Raw genomic sequence first — 22426 nt, 5'->3', positions numbered from 1 at the left:
ACCCCCCACCCCTTCAAAACCCTCAGATTGTTTTTCAGAGTCCATAGTCTCTCATGGTTCACCTCCCCTTCCAATTTTCCCAAACTCCCTTCTCCTATCTCCCCATGTCCTCCATGCTATTTGTTATGCTCCACAAATAAGTGAAACCATATGATAATTGACTCTCTCTGCTTGGCTTATTTCACTCAGCATGATCTCTTCCAGTCCTGTTCATGTTGCTACAAAAGTTGGGTATTCTTCCTTTTTGATGGAGGCATAATACTCCATAGTGTATATGGACCACATCTTCCTTATCCATTCGTCCATTGAAGGGCATCTTGGTTCTTTCCACAGTTTGGCGACCATGGCCATTGCCGCTATAAACATTGGGGTACAGATGGCCCTTCTTTTCACAACATCTGTATCTTTGGGGTAAATACCCAGTAGTGAAATTGCAAGGTCATAGGGAAGTTCTATTTTTAATTTCTTGAGGAATCTCCACACTGTTCTCCAAAGAGGCTGCACCAACTTGCATTCCCACCAACTGTAAGAGACTTCCCCTTTCTCTATATCCCCTCCAACACATGCTGTTTCCTGTCTTGCTAATTTTGGCCATTCTAACTGGTGTAAGGTGATATCTCAATGTGGTTTTAATTTGAATCTCCCTGAGGGCTAGTGATGATGAACATTTTTTCATGTGTCTGATAGCCATTTGTATGCCTTCACTGGAGAAGTGTCTGTTCATATCTTCTGCCCGTTTTTTGATATGATTGTCTGTTTTGTGTGTGTTGAGTTTGAGGAGTTCATTATAGATCCTGGATATCAACCTTTTGTCTGTACTGTCATTTGCAAATATCTTCTCCCATTCCATGGGTTGCCTCTTTGTTTTCTTGACTCTTTCCTTTGCTGTGCAGAAGCTTTTGATTTTGATGAAGTCCCAAAAGTTTATTTTCGCTTTTGTTTCCTTTGCCTTTGGAGACATATCTTGAAAGAAGTTGCTGTGACTGATATCGAAGAGATTACTGCCTATGTTCTCCTCTAGGATTCTGATGGATTCCTGTCTCACATTGAGGTCTTTTATCCCTTTTGAGTTTATCTTTGTGCACGGTGTAAGAGAATAGTTGAGTTTCATTCTTCTACATACAGCTGCTCAGTTTTCCCAGCACCGCTTATTGAAGAGACTGTCTTTTTTCCACTGTATATTTTTTCCTGTTTTGTTGAAGATTATTTTACCATAGAGTTGAGGGTCCATATCGGGGCTCTCTACTCTGTTCCACTGGTCTATGTGTCTGTTTTTTTGCCAGTACCATGCTGTCTTGGTGATCACAGCTTTGTAGTAAAAATAAAATCTTTAAAAAAAAAATGCTGATTCTGGCTTTAAAAAGCAAACAAACAAACAAACTGGGTGCCTGGATGGCTCAGTGGGTTAAACCTCTGTCTTTAGCTCAGGTCATGACCCAGGGTCCTTGGATTGAGCCCAGCATTGGCTTCTCTGCTCAGCAGGGAGCCTCCCCCCCCCCCCGCCTGCCTTTCTGCCTACTTCTCATCCTTGTTTGTCAAACAAATAAATAAAATCTTAAAAAAATTAGTACCCAGTGTGTCTCTGTTTTATTTTTACTTATTTATTTTAAAGAATTTATTTATTTATTTATTTATTTATTTATTTTAGAGAAAGAGAGATACAGTGAGAGAGGGAGCACAAGCAGAGAGGGAACACAAGTAGGGGGAATGGGAGAGGGAGAAGCAAGCTTCCGCTGAGTAGGGAGCCCTGTGAGGGCTTGATCCCAAGACTCTGGGATCAGGACCCCAGCAGAAAGCAGACCCTTAACATAGGAACCCCCCAGGTGCCCCACTACATTACCTATTAAATACGTTTTATTAATCAAGACTTTTTTTGGTCTGTCTTATGCGTGTTAACACTAACACATTGTTTTTTTAAATTTTTGCTCCTTCGTGATCTCTGAGGATGTTATCAATCTTTCAATGTGTCTATTGGCTGATTTTTTTTTTCTCTTTGGGGTATTTCTGTTCAAGTATTTTCATTGTTTTTAAGATACCTACCTTTCTTTTTGATTCATAATTATCCTATATATTTTTGTATACAGTTACTTAGTTGGTATATCAATATAGCCTTTCATAGTTTTAGTCTTGTCATTTGGTGGGCAAGAATTTTTTTTTTTACATTTTAATGAGTAGAGTACAACTTGCCAATTTTCTTATGTTTAATGTTGTTGGTGTCTTGTTTAACTAATTTTTGCCACCTCCCCCAGATCCTAGAAGTATTTTCCTATTTCACCTTCTAGAAAATTTATGATGTCATGTTTCATATTTAGTTTACATCAATTTGGAATTGACTTTTATGCTATTTTGTTCCATGTGGATATTCAACTTATTTAGCAATACTTTGTCAAAATCTGTCTCTGCCCTTTTTTGTTTGTTTTCTCTGGTCATTTCAATAGTCTTTTTGTAATAAATCCCATCCCATTAGATTCTCCTCTCACTCTCTTTCTTCCTCACTCTTGCTCTCACTTTATTCTTCAAATTTCTGGGATAATTACTAGTCCTTTTCATTTCCATGTAAATAAAAGAATTGGCTTATCAATGTACACAGGCACTTACTAGAAATTAAACTGGGATTGCATTGAATCTCTAAATCAAGTTGGAGATAATTGAAACTTTACAATACTGATTATCAAATCTATGAACATGTTATAGTAACATATTTAACATATTAACATATCTGACATCCCATTTATTTAGGTCATAAAATCCCTGTAGTAATATTTTATGGTTTTCTGTGTGGAGACTTTCTATGTAGAGACGGTATAAAGTCTTTTTATAGATTAATTCCTAGTTTTGATGCTCTCATAAGTATTATTTTGAACATTTGTTTGTATTTCATAGAATTCAAATGAATTTTTCTTAATTTTTAACTTATATCCTATGACCTTGATTAATTCCCTTACTGATTCTATTACTTTGTACATTCTTTTAGATTATCTTTCTATACAAATTTTACTCATTTTATCCAGTTGTTATAACATTAATTTTTCCTCCATAACTTATTTCACTGACTAGGATGTCCACTTCTAGCTTTGTAGATTAGTTGTTCAATTTTAAGTGTTCAATATTACAAAATTTTATTTCTGCCTTGGTGAACTTATTATATTCCTCTTATAAGCAGCATATCTTTATGTGTGTATGCGTGTATTTATGCCATCTAACAAATTTAACGTTTTAATTAGAGTATTAGACCCATTTACATTTCATGACATTACTGAGCCACTGAATTTTTGTCTGTTGTCTTGCAATTTTTTTTTTGTTTCATCATTTTTATATCCCTTTTGAAAAACACATTTTTCCCTTTATATCTTTAAAATGCTGATAAATGCTATCAGCCTCAAAATCTCTGGCCACTTAAAGTACATTCAAAATGAAAAAAAAATAGACTTAGAAAGAATAACCATTTAGTTTTTATAGATCCTTATTTTAAAACACTAGAGAATTTACTTTAACAAAAAGAAATTCAGAAGGAAGGAGTGGTTTGAAAGTCAATTTAATCAGCACATAAACAGATATTAAATACCAAAAAAAAACCTTGTAAACGCCAAAAAGATGCGAACTGTTTTTAAAAAGATGGCATACGACTTTAGGTAACAATAACTTTCATGGAGATTTATTAGGTAGTGGTGGTAGAATTGTTCAGTAGGCCCCAAAAGCATGCAAATAACCTTGTAATGAAAGGAAGGAAGACTGATATTCTAAACAAAAATGTTTTATTAGCAAAAAAATAAAATAAAATAAAAAATATATATGTATACATATGTATATACATATATATTTTATTATATATATTTATTTAAATAAACAAACAAATATATATATATATGACATAAAAACTACCCCAGTCCTAAACCCCAGCACCTGGGAGCATGACCTTATTTGGAAATAGGGTCACAGTAGATGTAACGAGCTAGGATAACGTCATATTTGAGGAGGGTGGGCCCCTAATTCGATATGACTTGTGTCCTTATAAGAAGGGAAACTTGGGATACACAAATATGCACTGAGGGAGAAGGCCATGTGAAGAAGCCCAAAGCCAGGGAAATACTTAAATCTGGGAGAGAGGCCTGGAGCAGATGCTTCCTTAATACCTTCAAAAGGAGCTTGGCCTACCAACATTGTAGCCTCTAGAACTGTGAGACTGTTGATTTCTATTGTTTAAGCCACTAGGTTTGTGGTATCTTGTTATAGCAGCCCTGAAAAACGAATACAAACCTTGTTAGAAACCAATCATAAACACATGGGGAATTGGAAATATATATATATATATCTAACTCTTTAAAACATTGAAAAGGAACACACATTTGTGATCCCTGTGAAAAAGAAAACAAGCAAACAAACAAACTGAGCCCCAGGATTAACTCAGTTTTTCCCCTGGAGGAGTTCTGGATGGTGGGGGTATGGAGGAGATTCCAAGGCAAAGATGGGAGTCTTACTGGTGTGGGGAAATAGAGATTGGAATTCAGGAAGGCTGGAGTGACCTACTTGACCTGTTTGGCACTCGAATACAATGCCCCAAAAATGCACAATACACAAGGACGCAGGAAATACTCATTGATGTAAACCACATTCAAGACCATAAAACAAGTCTCAAGAAATTTTTTAAAAAACAGCTTAGGGGCACCCGGGTGGCACCATCAGTTAAGTGCCCAACTCTTGGTTTTGACTCAGATCCTGATCTCAGGGTCTTGCGAGTGAGCCCCAAGTCAAGATCTGTGCTCAGTGCAGAGTCCACTAGGACTCTCTCTTTCCCCTAACCTTCTCCCTGGCCGCACTCACTTGTGCTCTTTCTCTAAAACAAACAAATCTTAAATAAATAAATAAATAATGGTTGAGAGTGGGAGGGGTGGGGAGAGGAGCCGCCCTGGATGGAGGGCGAGGACCCAGAGATGCTGCCCTCCCTTCCAGTGCTGCACTTGCTCAGCCCCCCCCCCCCCCCCGCCCCGTCACAGAGCAGCCAAGCACCTGGAGCGGCAAGACCCGCCAGCCAGCTGCAGGGGCCCAGGGAGGTGCGGAGGGCAGCGTCCAGGCACCGCCCTCCACCCCACGCAGGCAGGATGAGCATCAAGATCTCTGGGACTGAGGGAGCTGCTGCAGGGCTTCATGGTGGAGGTGCAAGGCACCAGCCTGTGGACCTTCTGGAGTTCCAGCTGCTACACTTCACGCACCTGCAGCAGAAGAATGAGCGCAAAGGCTCCGCGGGCTTTGGCCATGAAAGCAGGACCTGGGGGCCACCAGGGGCAGCACCCCAGTAAGGGGTCAAGTTCGCTGAGGAAACTTTGTACACTGACTCTGAGAATGGGGAGGAGGAGGAAGAGGCAGCTGTGGACGCAGTGGCGTTCAATGCTTGGGTAATAAACTGATTCACAAGGCTGCCTCAGTATGTGCAGAAACTTATAATCCTGATGAAGAATATGATGCAGAGTCCAGGATTATACATCCCAAAACTGATGATCAAATAATCGATTGCAAGAGGCTTGCAAGGACATCTTGCTGTTTAAGAACCTCCATCAAGCAGATGTCTCAAGTGTTAGATGCCATGTTTGCAAAACTGGTCAAAGAAGGGGAGCATGTAATTGATCAAGGAACTGATTGTGACAACTTCTAGGTGATCCATAGAGGAACATTTGACATCTATGTGAAATGTGATGGTGTCGGAAGGTGTGTGGGCAACCACAACTGCGGGAGCTTTGGTGAACTGGCCTTAATGTACAACACACCCAGAGTGGCCACAATCACTGCTGCCTCTCCTGGTGCTCTGTGGCGTTTGGACAGGGTAACCTTCAGGAGAATAATTATAAAAATGATGACAAAAAGAGAAAAATGTAGGAAAGCTTTATGGAGTCACTACCATTCTTTAAATCGCTGGAGGTTTCTGATGCCTGAAAGAGGTAGATGTGATAGGCACCAAAGTATACAACGACGGAGAGCAAATGATTGCTCAGGGAGATTTGGCAGATTCTTTTTTCATCATGGAGTCAGGCAATATGAAAATCACTCTGAAAAGGAAGGGTAAATCAGAAGTGGAAGAGAGGTCTCAAAAAAACTGCGGGCTCCTGGCCTGGGGGGATTGTTTTCAGCAGCAAACCACCAGGGAAAGAAATTCTCTTCCCAGGCCAAGTTTTCAGCCTCCTGAGCCCCCAGCAGCATCTCTGTGGCCTTGGGAGCAATCATTATTTGAAGTTTCTCTGTGTGCTCCTGGTGTGGGTTTGGCCCTGAGCAGATGAAAGCGCTAGTACCAGGCCAGCTCTGGACACAGGGGACAGTACATGCCACCCACTCATGCAAGCAGAAACAGGGACTCACCCAACTGCTATGTAGATGAGGAACGGACTTAGGCGGTCACAGCAGGGGTGACCTGCCCACTGGGGACCTCATGTGCAGCCAGCAGGAGAGGGCAGAATCTAAATGGCCTCACTATATCTCTGGGTCTTTTCTCCTCCTCTTTTTCCTACCTGCCCTGTGTCTCTGTGTGTGCATGTGTGTGAGTGCATGTGTGTGTGTTGTCAGTCCCCTGTTCCTCTCTCCTTCCACCTCCCCCTGCAGTGCTGTCCCTTCTCTGCTTCTCTGTCTACTTGCTGCTCCATCTTTCCCAACTACCTGCCACTGTGTCCAGGGCAGTCAGCATTATCCCTCAGACCCCAAGTGTACACACCCTGGGCTACATTTCTTGCATACTCAGGCCACCTCCTTAAAGCCCAAGTTGTACTTCCTGGGAGAGTTGCCAAGTGAGTCCAGTGGGGGTCAGGGGTCCACCTAGCCTATGGGACACACTGCAAATGTAGCTGTCGGGGTCAGCGCCAGGGTACAGGGAACAGGCCCTACTCAGGCCCCAGGCCTAGTGTGGGAACTGCTCAGCACCTTCTCCCCCTTGCCACCCTTCTCCAGCAAGCTCTAAGATCTACATGGATGTGGGGAGGTCAGGGCCCGAGTTCTACCCAGGACTGGAATCCTGTAGGACCCAGCTCTCAGCATGGACTCAGGCTGGTACCAGCCTACCAGCTGGATGATCTGGGACAGGCAGTGAATCATCTGCATGTCTCAGCGTCCCCAACTACAGAACAGGGAAGAGAAGACTCCCTCCTTCTTATTGTGCCTCTGAGGACTGGATAGGGATGAACAGACATGAAAAACTTGGCGCAGCGACTGTCCTTGTCAGTGGTGAGAATTCGGTTCTGAGAGGCAGCAGCAGCATGAGAAAAAAGCCCAGAGACCACTAGGATCGCAGCTGTAGCTCACCAGGGGCTTACAACCATTGCTGTGTGGACCCACTCATGCCAGGGGACCGCTAGAGTAAGAGGGTGTTACCAGAAAGGATTGCCCTTTGGGTTTCAGTGGGTGCTTGGGGGGATGGTTCAAGGAGGCTCCCCACCGGGTGCTGTCAGAAAGTAAGGAAAGTTCTGTGAATGGAATCCAGTACCTCATACCTTCAGAGAGGGTAGATGAGTGACTCAGCTGTGAAGGTAACCTCAGGCATAGGTGTGCCAGGTGCACCCGAAGAACATGGCAGGGGTGGGCCAAGGGCGCTGGAAAAAGAATGGTGAACAAAAGGCAAGATGGAATGCATACTTGGACCTCCACTATGTTTCTTGATGAATCAAATGGGGAAAGAACCCTAAAGGTCTTCAGAGTGTCTCCTGGAGGCCAGAGTCACACAACACCGTGAGTCCACTGTCCAGGATGTCACCCAGAACCAAAGGGTCTGACACCCAGAGAAGAAGGCAATGCGGGCACTTGCTGAGGGAAGAGACGATGCATCCAGCCCTGCAATGCTCAGCTGAAGGGATCACAGGGGCATGGCTATGGGACCAGCTCCTGTCCCTGAGGCTTGGGGCCCGGCCAGGGGAGATGGCCAGCCCCCTACTGCCCACCCATTCCTCTTCTTCAGCCCAGGAAATCTGTGAATCCCGGAGGGTGGGGAACAAGGGAGTCAACCTCTCCGCATCACCTCTGCAGGCTGGAATCATGCACTGGGCGGTGGCCCAACAGAAACTGTGCACTGTGCACCTCAGCTCCCAGGTTCCAAAGCTGTGTCCTGGCAATAGGCCCTGCGCTGTGCTCTTGGCCTTCGGCCACCTAGTTGGCCACTGAAGGAGAGCGTTGCAAGCCTAGTTTGCTAATCTCAGCGCTGGCCTTACCTGACTGCTCTATGGGCACCTCCCTGGGCAGGCCTCCCCCCACCCTGGGCTCTGCAGGGTCCGCACCTGCCAGGAGGGCTGGTCTGCCCCCACCATGCTCACTGTGGCTGTGGACTACTCTTGGCATGCATGGCTCACCAGGCCGCCCACACCCTGGGGTCCACTCGCAGGTGGTCCTCCAAGTACCCCATGAGTTGGCATCCACGTTCAGTCCTAGCAGCTTACAGAAGGTACTCAGTGATCCTACAGACCCTGCACTTTCTCCTGGGCTCCTCGCCTCCATCTACAGGCCGGGCCACGGGCAGAAGTCAATTCTGTGGGTTCCTGGATCACAGGTGTCCTGCCGCCCCCGCTGCATGTCCATCGTGGACACAGTCACCTCCTGTGTGCTGCAGAAGCGGGTCATTACCAGGCTGCCACCCTCAGCACCCAGGAATGTCCATGATGTCTCCACAGGGGAGACGGTGTGCAGGGACCCTAGAGAGAGAGCAAAGGGATGGCCCAGCTTGAGGAAGACGCCACAGTCCCAGAGTTGCAAAAGACTCAGAGAAAGAACCCTAAAGGCATTGGGGCCACACAGGGGGCATTTATGCCCTTTGGGGTTCCAGGGAGACCTCTCTTCCTTTGTGCCCACGCCCAGGGCTCTGCAGAGAGCCATCCCCCCGGGAAGAGAGCTCAGAAGACCCATGCAATAAGAAGTCCCCCAGCTCCCATAGGAGCTCCTGCCCCACTCGAAATGCCATCACGAGTTCTTACAGTTCCACCAGGGGCTTCCACCCAGTGCAGAGGAGGAGGGGTCTGGCCACAAGTCAGGCCTTGCGGCCCATGAGTTTCCCCAAAAAAGTCAGCCAAGAGAGCCCCTTGTGTCCTGCGGGAGTGCCTACACTTTGCCAGAAGAGCCAGCTGGAAAAGGTGCAGATAGCACCTCCGGGCAGGAGGCAATGCGGAAGAACAGCTCGCTTCCAGCTGACTGTTCCAGGCCCCCCAAATGCAAGGTTTCTCTGCTGCCACATAGGACAAGGAAGCCTCTGAGTCTGCTGCAACCCCCTGAACTGCGGATTTGAGTCACTGCTGAGGACCTGGACTAGAAAAAGAGAGCTGCTCTCCAGGGCATCCAAGATGCCCTTTGAAGGGACACAGAGACCACCTGCAGCTGTGGCCATCCAGTGCCTTGGCCCTGCCTGCTGCAGCGGCTGATCCCCTGCAAGACCCTGGCCTGAATGCACAGAGGAAGACTTGTGGGGAGAAGCAGGACTCACCAGTTGCCCTGGCTGCCCAGTCCCCAAATCCCTCAGGTCCTGCTTCCAGCTTGGTACCAGGACTGGGCTGTGCAGTGAGAAGCCCAACTCCTGGTTGGTCTGCTCTTGCAAATGCAGGACAGAAGAGGTTCTGTCCCCCTGCATAGAGAAGGCCATCAGGGGTTCCCTTCTGAATGGTGAGGAAGGCAGAGGCTCCTTGCAAGCCAGAGCCTCGGGCACTGTACCCAGTGGGCACAGTGGTAGCAGATGCCAGTTGTGCCTCCCCTGGGGCTCCTAGCACCCCCAGCCCCAAATATGTAGATTCTCCTGCTCCCTCCTCCCAGAGCTGCCCTCCCAGCATGGGTCCTGGTGCCTCTCCTTCCATAAGCCTCTCCATCCCATCTGCTGTCATTTCCAGCCCCTCTAGCAGCTCCTCTGCAGGATTGACTCCCCAGCCAGCCTCTGACAGCCAGGTCACCTACAGGGACTGCTCCCCACCTTCTCAGCCTCTCCTCTTGCAGTCTCATCCTGGCTGCAGTGGGAGTTCCTTTCCATCTACTCAGGCCCTCTCGATGCCCTCCAGGGACAACATGGCTTCAGTCACAGTTCCCCAAGGCCTGCCTGCCCTGTCTGGGGGTAGTGGAAACCTGGGATCCACTGCCCAGGCCCCATTAGGGGCTCTTGGTGGGCAGTGGCCTGGAGCCAGCACCTTCACAGCTCTCCCCAGCATGGGCAGCCGGCAGCTCAGGCTTCAGACCCAGTCCAGGCCCTGAGCACAGCTCTAGCCCAGCTATCGTTGGGCAGTGGCACCCAGGTGACTTATGTGGTTCCCTTACCCGCATCTGCCTCCCAGGGCACCCATGCCATTGCAGAACCAGGCTCGGCTGCCTCCCCTGCTGTACTCGCCCCTGGCATGGCCATTGCCCCTTGCTTGGCAGCTGTCCCCCAGGTGCCCAGCGCTGTGCCCCATGCTGGGCCCAACAGCCAGCAGCCCCGCCTCCCAGGTGGCAGCACAATGCTGGCCAGCATCAGCATGGGGTTTTTGGCAGCACCCCAAGGTTTGGAGAGAGGAGATGATGTTGCAGATCTGTGCTCCAGCTTTGGGGCTCTCAGCATCACAGCAGGAACCAGCAGGGCCCTGAGCAGCTCGCAGGGCTCCAGGGCAAGCCTGGGCCATAACACAGGGAGCTGCCCATGCTAGAGCACCCTGTCAGGGACCGCTGGAACCAGCACGACAAACCACCCCCTGTTGGGAGCCCTGAATGCCCCTCCCTTCAGTCACACCCCCAGGCACCTGTCCAAGCAGGGGTCCAGCTCAGATGGCCACAGGACTGCCACCAAGGCCATGTGTGGGGGCGGGGGCATCCCGGCTTCTCCTCCTAGCAGCTCCACCTTGCTGATCGGCACGGCCCAGAGCAGTCTTGCCACCAAGACCACCCCATCCCCTGCCCAGGGCTTCATTGGATGCCAAAGAGCTGCACCATGCAACAAGCCATCTTCCTCCACATCACAGCCCACTCCCTTGGGGCCCAAGAGACATATGCTCATCTGAGCCAATAGCTTCCTGGAGAGGTAGCCAGTGTTGCCCTTCCTTCCAGGTGATACCGGATCACGACTAGTGTGGAATGGGAGACACAAATCTAGCCCCGGCCTTTGCAGTCCTGGAGCAAAACCGGGCTCCCAGCCAGCCAGCCAGACAACATTCTGGAACCTTCCCTATCCCTGACCCACAATTTTGCACCCAGGTGGTGGCTTGAGGCCATTGTCTGTGATCGCAGGGGCCACGGGCTTTGGGACAGTACATGAGACCTGTGTCCCACAGCACCCAGGACTCCTGCCGCTCCCCACAGGTTTCCACTCCGCTCTCCCCATGGTCTTCCCAGAACCTTCAGGTGTTGTCCATTTCATTAATTAAAGCCTTGTTCTAGTTTCTCTGCATAGCTCTCCTGAGTCTCTTCTGTGGGTCAAGTGTGCAAAAGTTGGGACTCAAATGGGTGCTGGCATGGGAAGCCAGAGGCCATCATTTCCAGGTTTCCATGGCCCAGCAGAGGGTATAGGGCTAGAAGGATGAACCCTTGAAGAGTGAGAATAGGTTTTCAGTTTCGGGGATGGGCCTGGGAGAACAATGGCCTGGGGAGGGCAAAGCCTGGAGACTCACCCTTGCCTATTGGAAGTGCTGCTTCTCTCCCACTGGGGACCCATGGAATATTTCTGCTTCACAGCCCTAGGGCAATCTGGCCTAGAGTATGGGTCTGGCATCAAAGGTTGTGGCTCAGGGCGAAGGAGGACAGCTTTGCCTTAAGGGTATGACGGCTCCCTGAGCGCTGAGTGACATCCCACTTCATACAAGTACCAGGCCTCCCTCAGTGCATCTCTTCCCTCTCTCAGGCATTTGGGGTGCTGTTTCCTGATGGCACTTGGGAGAAAAATAAGGTTCAAACAACTCACCTGTGAGAGGGAGGGAGCAGGGAGGACAGCTGAAAGGACTGTCACCCTGAAAAAACGCCTTAGTCCCGTATTTATTAGATACAAGATAACAATCAACAAAGGAGGAGGTTATATGTTAGTCATGGGTCTTGTAGGTCGATCAGAAGGAATGGGAGTCCTACATAGAACATAATCTTGTAGGTAAACAGAGTAGTGTGTGCTTGGCCTGACAGCATGGAATTTATAGTTGAGCAATTGAGGAGAGATGGAAGAAGACTCTTGCTCTCCTACACACCGATGGGCATCTCTATAGGGAATCCCAGACCCTTAAATCTCCTGCCTGGAAGGCGGATGACACCCAGGGTAGGGGTTTCACTCCCAGACCTCTGGGGGTCCATCTCCCTGGCACTACAGGGATCTCCCTGGATAAGGAAGAGCCATTCTCAGAATGGGTTCCCCACAGCAGCAGAGCCCCATCTGGGAACTTGTTGGAGATGTGTCCGGCCTGTCCCAGGCCTGTCGGGGCAGAAAGTGAGGCTTCTGATGCACCTGCCACTCGCAGCCCAACTGCCTGCCTTTGGCAGGCCCTCCAGCTAATACTGCTTATTGCATTTCTTAACGATGGGGGAAGGAATTGAAAGAAGGGTTGTATTTCATGTCATGGGAAAATTGTATGAAATTCAAACGTCAGTGCCCATAAATGAGGTTTTATTGGAACACACTCCCTAATAGCTAATGGATTTTATTGGAAGCCACTAGTGTATATGCCGTCTCTGGCGGTTTTTGTCTCACAGCCACAGGGCCAGCAGCTTCAACAGAGACCTCAAAGCAGGCACTTTTCTGAAATATTTACTGGCATATCATTTGCTGACAGATTTTGCCTTCCCTGTCTCCCAGCAGCAAGCAGGTCCCCAAAGGGAAACTGCAGGGCCCTGAGCCAGGGCCTCCATGCCCTCAAGGCTCGTGAATAGAATGAAGGCTGCATGCACTTGGATGTGAAAACATTACATTTCCAAGTGGCTTGACCTCCAAGAGAAAGTTAGCATTCCCTTCTTTTTATGGTGGAGGCAACCAAGGGCGGGCCATTGCACCACCTGCAGATTGGGGGACATCGCCCCACCCCTCAGTGCTGCTGGGAGCTCAGCCCCCAGGGAAGATGGCTGCAGGGAAGCCACCTGGGCATGGGTGGGGGTGTTCTCGGTCATGGGCAGTAGGGGAGGAAACAGCTGCTAGCAGACCTCGTAGGTATTCACTCCTACAGTGATGACTGTGTGTCAATGAAACATGGGTTTCCCATGTAACCTTATGTGTTTTATCTTGTGCATTTCAAAATTTTACTTGATAAAATTTGTTTTTATAGCACAGAAGACTGCAAAAGCCTGTGTGTGGCAGGTCCCTACACCCCAAGGCTGGAGATCTACTGGTGTAGGGATATGCCTGACAGAAGCCCTGCTGACCACTGACCTATGGGGTCCTTTTACAACCTGTGGGAGAGCCACAGGTTGATTGAGCACTACTCGACTGACTGAGCTCCCACTGGGTGCTGGGTTTCGACTTCCTGGGCGCTGGGCACAGCCGTGAGCCAGGGAGAACAACGGTCCTTGCGCTCCAGAGACTGACATTCCAGGAGGGAGATGCAGTGAGGCTGTGACATGGCCCAAGATCTGGGCCCGCCATGGTCATCCCTGCCCCTCCCCACACCCCACCCCCAGGAGGCGGTTTCCTTTTCCTTCTTGTGCTCTCTCCCACCCCAGAGCCTTGGCTTGTGTCAGCCCCTTTCCCTGGGAACTCCTCACATACTTGGGAAAGTCCAACTCATTCCTTAGATCTCAGAAGAAATGTCACTTCCTTGGGGTACCACCTTGGTTCCCCTAATCAGGCCTCCCCTGCTTTTCATTCCGTGGCACCCTGCATGTGTCCCTTTACCACTCAGGGATCACTCCATACTGCCATTGCTTGGCACAGTAGGCTCTGCCCAAGCTGGGTTAGTGGGAAGAAGTGAGGGCTGTAGGTTGGTGAGACCCGCAGACCCCTCTGGGGTGGGGAGGCCCACTGGACCTGTACTCCATCCTCCCAAGCATCCATAAGGCTTATACACATGAAGCACATATCACAGCCTGCCCTGGAGACCAGCAGCGAGTGAAAGAGATGAAAAACCTTGCCTTCATGGATTACCTTATCCTGGGACAGGGAAGGCTTAGGCTGGAACAAGGAGGAGGTAGATCTGAAGGGGACATGCTCTGGGCAGGGGTCCTGGGGTAAAGAGAAAATGTAGTATTCTCAAAGAACTAAAAGGAGGTGAGGTGCCTAGAGCAGAGGGATGGGGGATAGGAGAAGAGGATTAGCTGGGTGAGTCAGACCAAGATGGAAAGGACTTTCGAGGCTGGAAAAACAGTTGAGTTTTATTTTCAGTGGATCAGGAAGCCAGGGAGGGCTGCAGGCAGTGTGGTTACAGGGCCTGATTCTGACCTTAAGACAACCCAAGTGCTGGGTGGATGGTGGGCCCTAATATGATGGGGTATATCCTTTGAAACCCCCCATTATTCAAGTCACTCCAGACTCACCCTTCTGACCACCAGATCCCCATCCTCCACCAGCAGCCAGCACAGCCCCAGCCCAGCCACCAGCCTCCCTGCCTCTCTCTACCTGCCCCTTGCAGCCTCGGCCCACAGGATGACAGCTGCTAGCAGTGGCCAGTAACAAGTACAGACAATGTGACCTTTGGCAAATCATTCACCCCAAATTTTAACTGTGAAACCCACCTTCAGCTGAGCAGGACACATGGACACAGAACCTGCCCTTGTCAGACCCTTCCTCCTGATGCAGGAACTGCCTGTCCTCCGAGTCCAGCTCCAGCCACCTGCGCCAACAGGAAAGTCAGTCGGTGGTCCACTTGCTCCCACAGGCAACCAGGATCCTAATGTCTAGCACCACAGATTAATGCCTAGTCTAGAATTTCATATGGATGGGCTTCAACAACATATATCCTTTTGTGTCTGGATCCTTTCATTTGACATTGTAACTGAGCTTGTCTGCACTGTTCCATGCATCAGGAGGCCATTCTTGTTCATGGCTGTGTAATATTCCATTCACAGTTATATGCGTATGTGTGTGCCTGTGTTGGCCTGTGTGCCTGGACCACCTTTCAAACATGTTCTAGCTCATCACTGAGTTCACAAGTTGGTGGCACCTGCAGAATCAGTCACCATTGGGCCCCCCATCCCTCCCCATCCTATACTGCTTGGTCTGCTTGTGCTGCGGATCTCACCCCATCGAGTCCGTGGGCAGCTCCCTCCAGAGCCCCAAGGCAGCAAGGAGAGGCCGCAGGCCTCAGAGACTGCACGAGTGTCTCTGTTGTGAGTGGCAGTGCTGGGTTTGTGTCGTGTAACACTTGTGCAACTGCATTGTTGTGGAAGCTGGCCTGGGGGCTGGCCCCAGCCCAAAGCTACCCTCTTGGAGTTCCAGCTCAATCTCAGTATCAAGTATCAGCTGGGAGTGAGAATGGCCCCAGGCCTTAGGAATGATCTCAGCATTGATCCAGGAAGGCAAAGAAAGAGCTCTCCAGCCCCTTGGCTGGCCCAAATCTCTGTGGCATAAGAAAGCATCACTGCTTGAAGTCAGATTGCAGACAGGGCCCAAGGAGGGGCTGCAGCTCGCAGCATCCAGGAGGATGGAACCAGGCGCCAGGTCACTGTCTGCTCCTTTTTGTCCAGCCTAACTCTCCGCCTGCCAGAACCTCCTACGGACATGCCTAAGGGGACCCATGGGTGTCAGGGAGTCCGGTGCCCCTGACCCAGAGCCGGGGGACTCAAAAACCTTACCCAGGCGAAGAAGAGCAGGAGGGGCCTGGGAGCCAGAGAGGAGACCAGCAGTCATCCAAGAAGCATCGATGGAGGCCTGGAGCAGGCAGCAGCAGTGGGATGGAGAAACGGATTTGGGCTAAACAAGTTGTAGAGATTAAAAATGTCAGTATGTGATGCTAGAGCAGGGAGTGAGGCGAGAGAAAGGGGCATCAAAAATCTGGCTTGCCCACAAGACAGGCTGCTGGCTCACTCCCCTGCTCCTTGAACTCATTTCCTCATCTGTACCACATTTCCGGGGGGCTGTCTCAGTGTCCTTTTGAGCTCCTCATCCCTGACTTCCCCGTGTGTGTCTGACACACGGGTTAATAAACTCCTGTCTGCTTTGCTCTCTGTACTCGTCTCTTGTCCATCTCATCTGCAGAGCAGCAGGTACAGAAACTAGGAGGACAGAAGCAAGAAGGCGTCTCCTTTCCTGCATCACCGACGGGCATCTCCGTAGGGAAACCCAGGCCTGCAAATCCCCACCTGGAAGGGGGATGACAGCCCAGGGTAGGAATTTTACTCCCAGACCTCTGGGGCTCCATCTCCCTGGCACTACAGGTATCTCCCTTAATAAGGAAGAGCCATTCTCAGAGTGGGGTCCCCACAGCAACAGAGTCCCATCTGGAACTTGTTGGAGATGTTGCCAGCCTGTCGCAGGCCTGCCACGGCAGAAGGTGAGGCTTCTGACGCACCGGCCGCTCAGAGCCCATTGCCTGCCTTTGGCGGGCCCTCCAGCTGAGACTCGTTACTGCATTTCTTAACGACAGGGGAAGGAATAGAAAGAGGAGTTGTATTTCAGGTCATGGGAAAATACTGTGAAATTTAAATGTCAGTGTCCATAAATGAGGTTTTATTGGAACACACTCCCTAATAGCTAATGGATTTTATTGCAAGCCATTAGTGTATATGCCATCTCCAGCGGCTTTTGTCCCACGTCCACAGCGCCAGCAACTTCAACAGAGACCTCACAGTCTGCACATTTCTGAAATATTTATTCGCACATCCTTTGCAGACAGAGTTTGCCTTCCCTGCCTCCCAGCAGCAAACCAGTCCATAAACGGAAACTGCAGGGCCTTGAGACGGGGCCTCCATGCCCTCAAGGCCCGTGAATTAAATGAAGGCTGCCTGAACTTGGATGTGAAGACTTGACATTTCCACGTCACTTGACCTCCAGGAGAAAGTTAGCCTTCCCTTCCTTTTATGATGGAGGCAACCAAGGGCGGTCCTTGCACCACCCGCGGAATGGGGGGCATCGCCCCGCCCCTCAGTGCTGCTGGGAGCTCAGCCCCCAGGGAAGATGGCAGCAGGGAAACCCCCTGGGCATGGATGGGCATGCTCTCGCTCAGGGGCGGTTAGGGAGGAAACAGCTGCTAGCAGACCATGTATGTATTCACCCCTATGGTGATGATTGTGTGTCAACAGAACAGGTTTCCCATGTAACCTTATGTGTTTTATCTTGTGCATTTCAAAATTTTACTTGAATTTGTTTTTATAGCACAGAAGACTGTAAAAGCCTGTGTGTGGCAGGTCCCTACACCCCAAGGCTGGAGATCTGCTGGTGCAGGGATACGGTTGACAGCAGCCCTGCTGACCACTGACCTTTCACAGCTGCGGGAGACTCGACTGACTGAGCACTTACTGGGTGCCGGGTCTCAACGTTCTGGGCACTAGGCACAGCCGTGAACCAGGGAGAACAACGGTGCTTACTCTCCAGAGGCTGACATTCCAGGAGGCAGATGCAGTGAGGCTGCGACACAGCCTGAGAGCCGCTGAGTGCCAGGAAAGGGGGCTGGGCCCCGCTCTAGTCTTCCCTGCCCCTCCCCACACCCCACCCCCAGCAAGCTGTTTCCTTTTCCTTCTTGTGCTCTCTCCCAGCCCAGGGCCTTGGCTTGTGTCAGCCCCTTTCCCTGGGAACTCCTCACATACTTGGAAAAGTCTGACTCATCCCTTAGATCTCAGAAGAAATGTCACTTCCTTGGGGGACCCACCTTGGTTCCCCTAATTAGGCCTCCCCTGCTTTTCCTCCCATGGCACCCTGCATGTGTCCCTTTACCACTCAGGGATCACTCCATACTGCCATTGCTTGGCACAGTCGGCTCTGCCCAAGCTGGGTCAGTGGGACGAAGTGAGGGCTGTAGGTTGGTGAGACCCGCAGACCCCTCTGCAGAGGAGGCCCACTGGACCTGTACTCCATCCTCCCAAGCATCCATGAGGCAAATACACATGAAGCACATAGCACAGCCTGCCCTGGAGATCCAGCAGCGAGTGAAAGAGATGACAATCTCTGCCTTCACGGATTACCTTATCCTGGGACAGGGAAGGCTTAGGCTGGAACAAGGAGGAGGTAGATCTGAAGGGGACGTGCTCTGGGCAGAGGAATAACATATGCAAAAGTCCTGGGGTGAAGAGGAAAATGTAGTGTTCTCAAAGCACTATAAGGAGGTGAGGTGCCTAGAGCAGAGTGGCAGGGGGAAAGGGAGAAGAGGATTAGCTGGGTGAGGTCAGGCCAAGATGGAAGAGGACTTCAGAGGCTGAAAAAGCAGTTGGGTTTACTTTCAGTGGAGCAGAAAGCCAGGGAGGGCTGCAGGCAGGGGGGTTACAGGGCCTGATTCTGACTTTAAGACCACCCTCATGCTGGGTGGATGGTGGGCTGTAGTATGATGGGGTATACCTTTTGAAGCCCCCCACTATTCCTGGGTTGCAGACAGCTCTGATCTTGGCGCCTCCACACTGAGGGGAAACCCAGATTCCCTTCCGAGTCATCAAAGCCCTCCACTGCAGGAGATGAACTTTTGAAAGGATAAACTGAGTCCGGGGCAGGCTGTCTGGCAGGGCTATCCTCCCTCCACTGGCTGAGACTGTGAGGGTAGTGGCATCTGAGTTAAATGAAGGAGCACTTGGGGACCCAGGCAGGGATCAGATCCCAGCTCCGATAACTCACCTCTCTGGAAAGTCCCTTAGTGTCCCTGGACTGATTTCCTCTAAAACAGGTGCACCCGGTCCTTCGGGGACCTCCCACGTGAACTCAGGGAGTGCTCAACAAACGCTCATCACTGAATTCTCCACCCCTACCCCCTTTCCACCTTTTTAAATGTAGTTTCCTAGTTGGACTCATCTCATCCTCAGGGAGGCAGGAAGTGCAGGGTAAGCTATGGGCTCACTGCACCCACACTGGTGTTGCAACCAGGAGCCGCCTTCATGGTCACCCACCCCACCTCTAGGGATCCGGCCCAGTATGTGCTAGGTGGCTGCTGAGTCCCTTCTTGCTCCTTCTTGTTCTTTCCACAAGGGTGCGAACTAGCATATCTTATGAATACCCCCCCTTTTTTTTTATAGACAGGGAAACTGAGAGCAGAGGGGAAAATGAATCTAGTACAGGTCACCAAGCAAGAGAGTGACCTGGGCTCTAACCGAGGGTGACAGGCAGGAGAGAGGGTACCTCAAGACTGCTGAACTCCAGTGCCACCTGGTTAGAGTCATAGACATTTATCCTGTGCTGACTGGGGCCCTACACCTGTCTACAGGAACTAGTACTGAGAGGACTGGGGAGGCCATAGCTCATTGGTCCCAACTGGCTTAGATTCCAGTATTGGGGTATCTAGGAGAGCTCCGGGACTAGGAGCAGGGATCCCAACCCCCACCCCCAGATCAAGCCAACCACCTTCATGGTCTTCTTGTCTCCAGGTTCAACCCAGACGAACAACCTCCAAGAAGCCTTTGTGACCTGCCCCCAGCCCTCCTGACCTCCTCTCCTTCATCCCTGCATGGCACCTCTGCCTGAGCTCCTTATCCTGAATCATCCCCTGAATCCTACAGAATGAAGCATCCCTGGGGTCCTTCTCTGATGCAGAGAAGTTCTCCAGTGAAGGAATGAGCTGGGGCAAAGGAAAGAATTTTCTCTCTGTGGGCCTCGGCCAGAAGGCCACTGACACCCCAGAGACTGAGCGCTTGGTACAGATAAAATTCTCCTTTCCCCTAGATGGGCCTCGCATGTCTTCCTCCCTGCGTGTCCTCTTGTCCCTATCGGCGGCCCCTGTCTGCCCTGTGGCTTCCTCACCCCGGCCTCACCAGGGTGAACACCACTCCGATTCCTCCCCGTCACCAAGCCAGGCTGGAGTAGGGGTCCTCAGGCCCTCTGCCTGCCTGCCGTGGCTTTCTGTCCTGTCACCGTGGTGAGAACCAGGGCTGCTGGTAGCGGGGGGGGGGGGTCTCCCATGATGGAGACCCTCTGGAGTCCCTCACGCTGGCGGGGAACGGGAAGCACAGAACCAGCAGGGCACAGGGGTGGGGGCGGCCACCATGTTCCAAGTAGCATGCGCAGGTGTGCACGTGGACATACTACTTCCACACACGTTCGTGTGCACGCTTTCCCACTTGTCCATGCATATAGCCCCCAGCTGGCAGGCACCAGCCCTGTGCACAGAGCTGGACGCCATGACTACCCAAATGCACCACATGCACCTGCGTGTTCACGGGGAGACACACACAGACGCAGACGCTGTCCATACGCAGCACTCACCCACACACGCAGATAGGACTTCGTGTCCACGTGCACAAAAGCATCATGGAGGCACACACATTCCACACATTCCCGTGTGGACATAATCAGAGCACAGGGCCAGTGGGACTGCTGGGTTCAGTCATGCACATGTTCACAGCTGTTGTCTGTCCTGATCACTGTGTGCCTGGCCCCATAGCCTGGCGAACAGTACACCAAACCTGCATATAAACACATACTCACACACACATACCTTTCAGCAAATACACAGAGAGATAACTATGCATGTGTGTATCTCTACACACGTACATACCATGTATATGTCATCAGCCCAGACTCACACACACAGGGAGATCCTCATGGGCACACACCTGCACAACATTCCCATGAACTGTGGGCCCACACCTTGTGCACTCAGGCAAAGCCATAATTGCACACATTTGCTTCAACAGAGATGAGATGATGGCGCATGTGATGCCACACACTTGGTGCTCACTCTCTCTCTCTCTCTCTCACACACACACACACACACACCCCAGAACAGCCCTTTTCCCACGTAAGCAGCTCAGGGTGTCAGGGAGGAGGGCACCAGCGGCCACGTTCTTGGCCCACTCCAACCTCCACACCTCCTGGTTCTGGCTGTCGAAAAACTTCTTGGAAATCCCAGTGCCTGGGAGGGTAAGGATGGGAGTATATGGCTATACACACCTGCACAGCACACAAACCAGACACCACGTACACGCACACACACACACGCACATCCAACACACACACTCAGGTGCACAAATGCTTCCCACTCACCTGTGCTTGGCACACGGACCACACATGGCATGTGGCACACTCAGAGGGTTGGTGCTCTCCACACACACACGTACATGCACACATGTATGCACACACACACACACACACATACATGGGCACACACACACACCCCATCTAGCACACACTCCCCAGGGACAATGAAATCCTTACTCTGCACACACACGGCTTCTCCCATCCACCTTCCCATTTCAAGTGCACTAAAGAGGGAGACTATTTTGGTCTTTAGCACAAGTAATAAATAAATAAATAAATAAATAAATAAATAAATACAGGGAAGTGGAAAAAAAAGAGGGCAGAAGAATTTGAAAATGTAGCATCTGCATTTGGTGAGAGGAAAAGCAGCTCATGGATGCTCTCCCACAGGATCTGGGGCTGAACCATCCAGTGTGGGCCTGGGAGGGGGACAGGCCTGAGAGGAGGTGTACCAAGCCACTGAGATGGCAAGGGTCTTGGGGGACCCAGAGCCTCTGGGCTCTGCTCCAGATGGTAGCAGTGGAAGCCTGCCCACCCTGCCCTATAAGGCTCTCCTGCCACCAGGCAGAGCAGAACACAGGCCTCTTGCTGGCCCCAAGTGACTGGGGCCACCTCATCCCTCCCTGGCTCAGCCTGACAGTCTGGGAGGGGGCGGGCAGGTGAGCCTTCTCATATCTACTATAAACCCTTGCCCCCCAGAGCTGAAGTGGGAAAAGCCAGCCAGGCTGAGGGCTGGAAGCCAGGCCCTGGGCTGGGAAGGAGCTGAGACCCCTTCAGCAGATCCTGAGAGGAAAGAGCTACCTCCAGAGCCTGAAGCACCCCAGCGGGAAATGAGGCTGGGGCCTGAGGCTATGGCAGGATGCTGGGAGTCAGGCATCCCTCAGGGCACAGACCTGGGGTGTCTATGGGTGGAAACCGATAGCTCATGCTCAGACCCTCCAAAGCCTCTGACCTCAGGCCATGTTTCCAGCTGCCATGGGGATTAGTAGAAGAGGAGAGGAGAGGCAAGAGCCATCACCCCAGCCCCTGGCCTCTCCTGGCCTCCCAAGACCCACCCACCCACTTCGTGATCTTGCAGTCTGCCTCAGTTTCCCCACTTGGGCCAGGGTCCTGGGTGCCTCGCTGTCTTGGAGGGCATGGGTTGGGGTGGCTAAGGAGACACATACAGGCTTTATTTATTTATTTTTTTTCATTTATTTATTTTCAGCAAAATAGTATCATTATTTTTTCACCACACCCAGTGCTCCATGCAATCCGTGCCCTCTATAATACCCACCACCTGGTACCCCGACCTCCCAGCCCCCGCCACTTCAAACCCCTCAGATTGTTTTTCAGAGTCCATAGTCTCTCATGATTCACCTCCCCTTCTAATTTACCCCAACTCCCTTCTCTCTAACTCCCCATGTCCTCCATGCTATTTGTGGAGCATAACAAATAGCATGG

At 50.8% G+C, this 22426-nt stretch overlaps 1 pseudogene; it reads left to right on the top strand.

Moving 5' to 3' along the window:
- Positions 1-10191, top strand: part of LOC132003249 (cAMP-dependent protein kinase type II-beta regulatory subunit-like) — a 51133-nt pseudogene extending 40942 nt beyond the window's left edge.
- Positions 10192-22426: the final 12235 nt, after the last annotated feature.

The sequence above is a fragment of the Mustela nigripes genome, chromosome 16, assembly GCF_022355385.1.
Source record: "Mustela nigripes isolate SB6536 chromosome 16, MUSNIG.SB6536, whole genome shotgun sequence".
In the NCBI taxonomy this organism is placed as follows: Eukaryota; Metazoa; Chordata; class Mammalia; order Carnivora; family Mustelidae; genus Mustela; species Mustela nigripes.
Note: the sequence above shows the minus strand (reverse complement) of the source record. Positions and strands in the feature narration are given on the sequence as shown.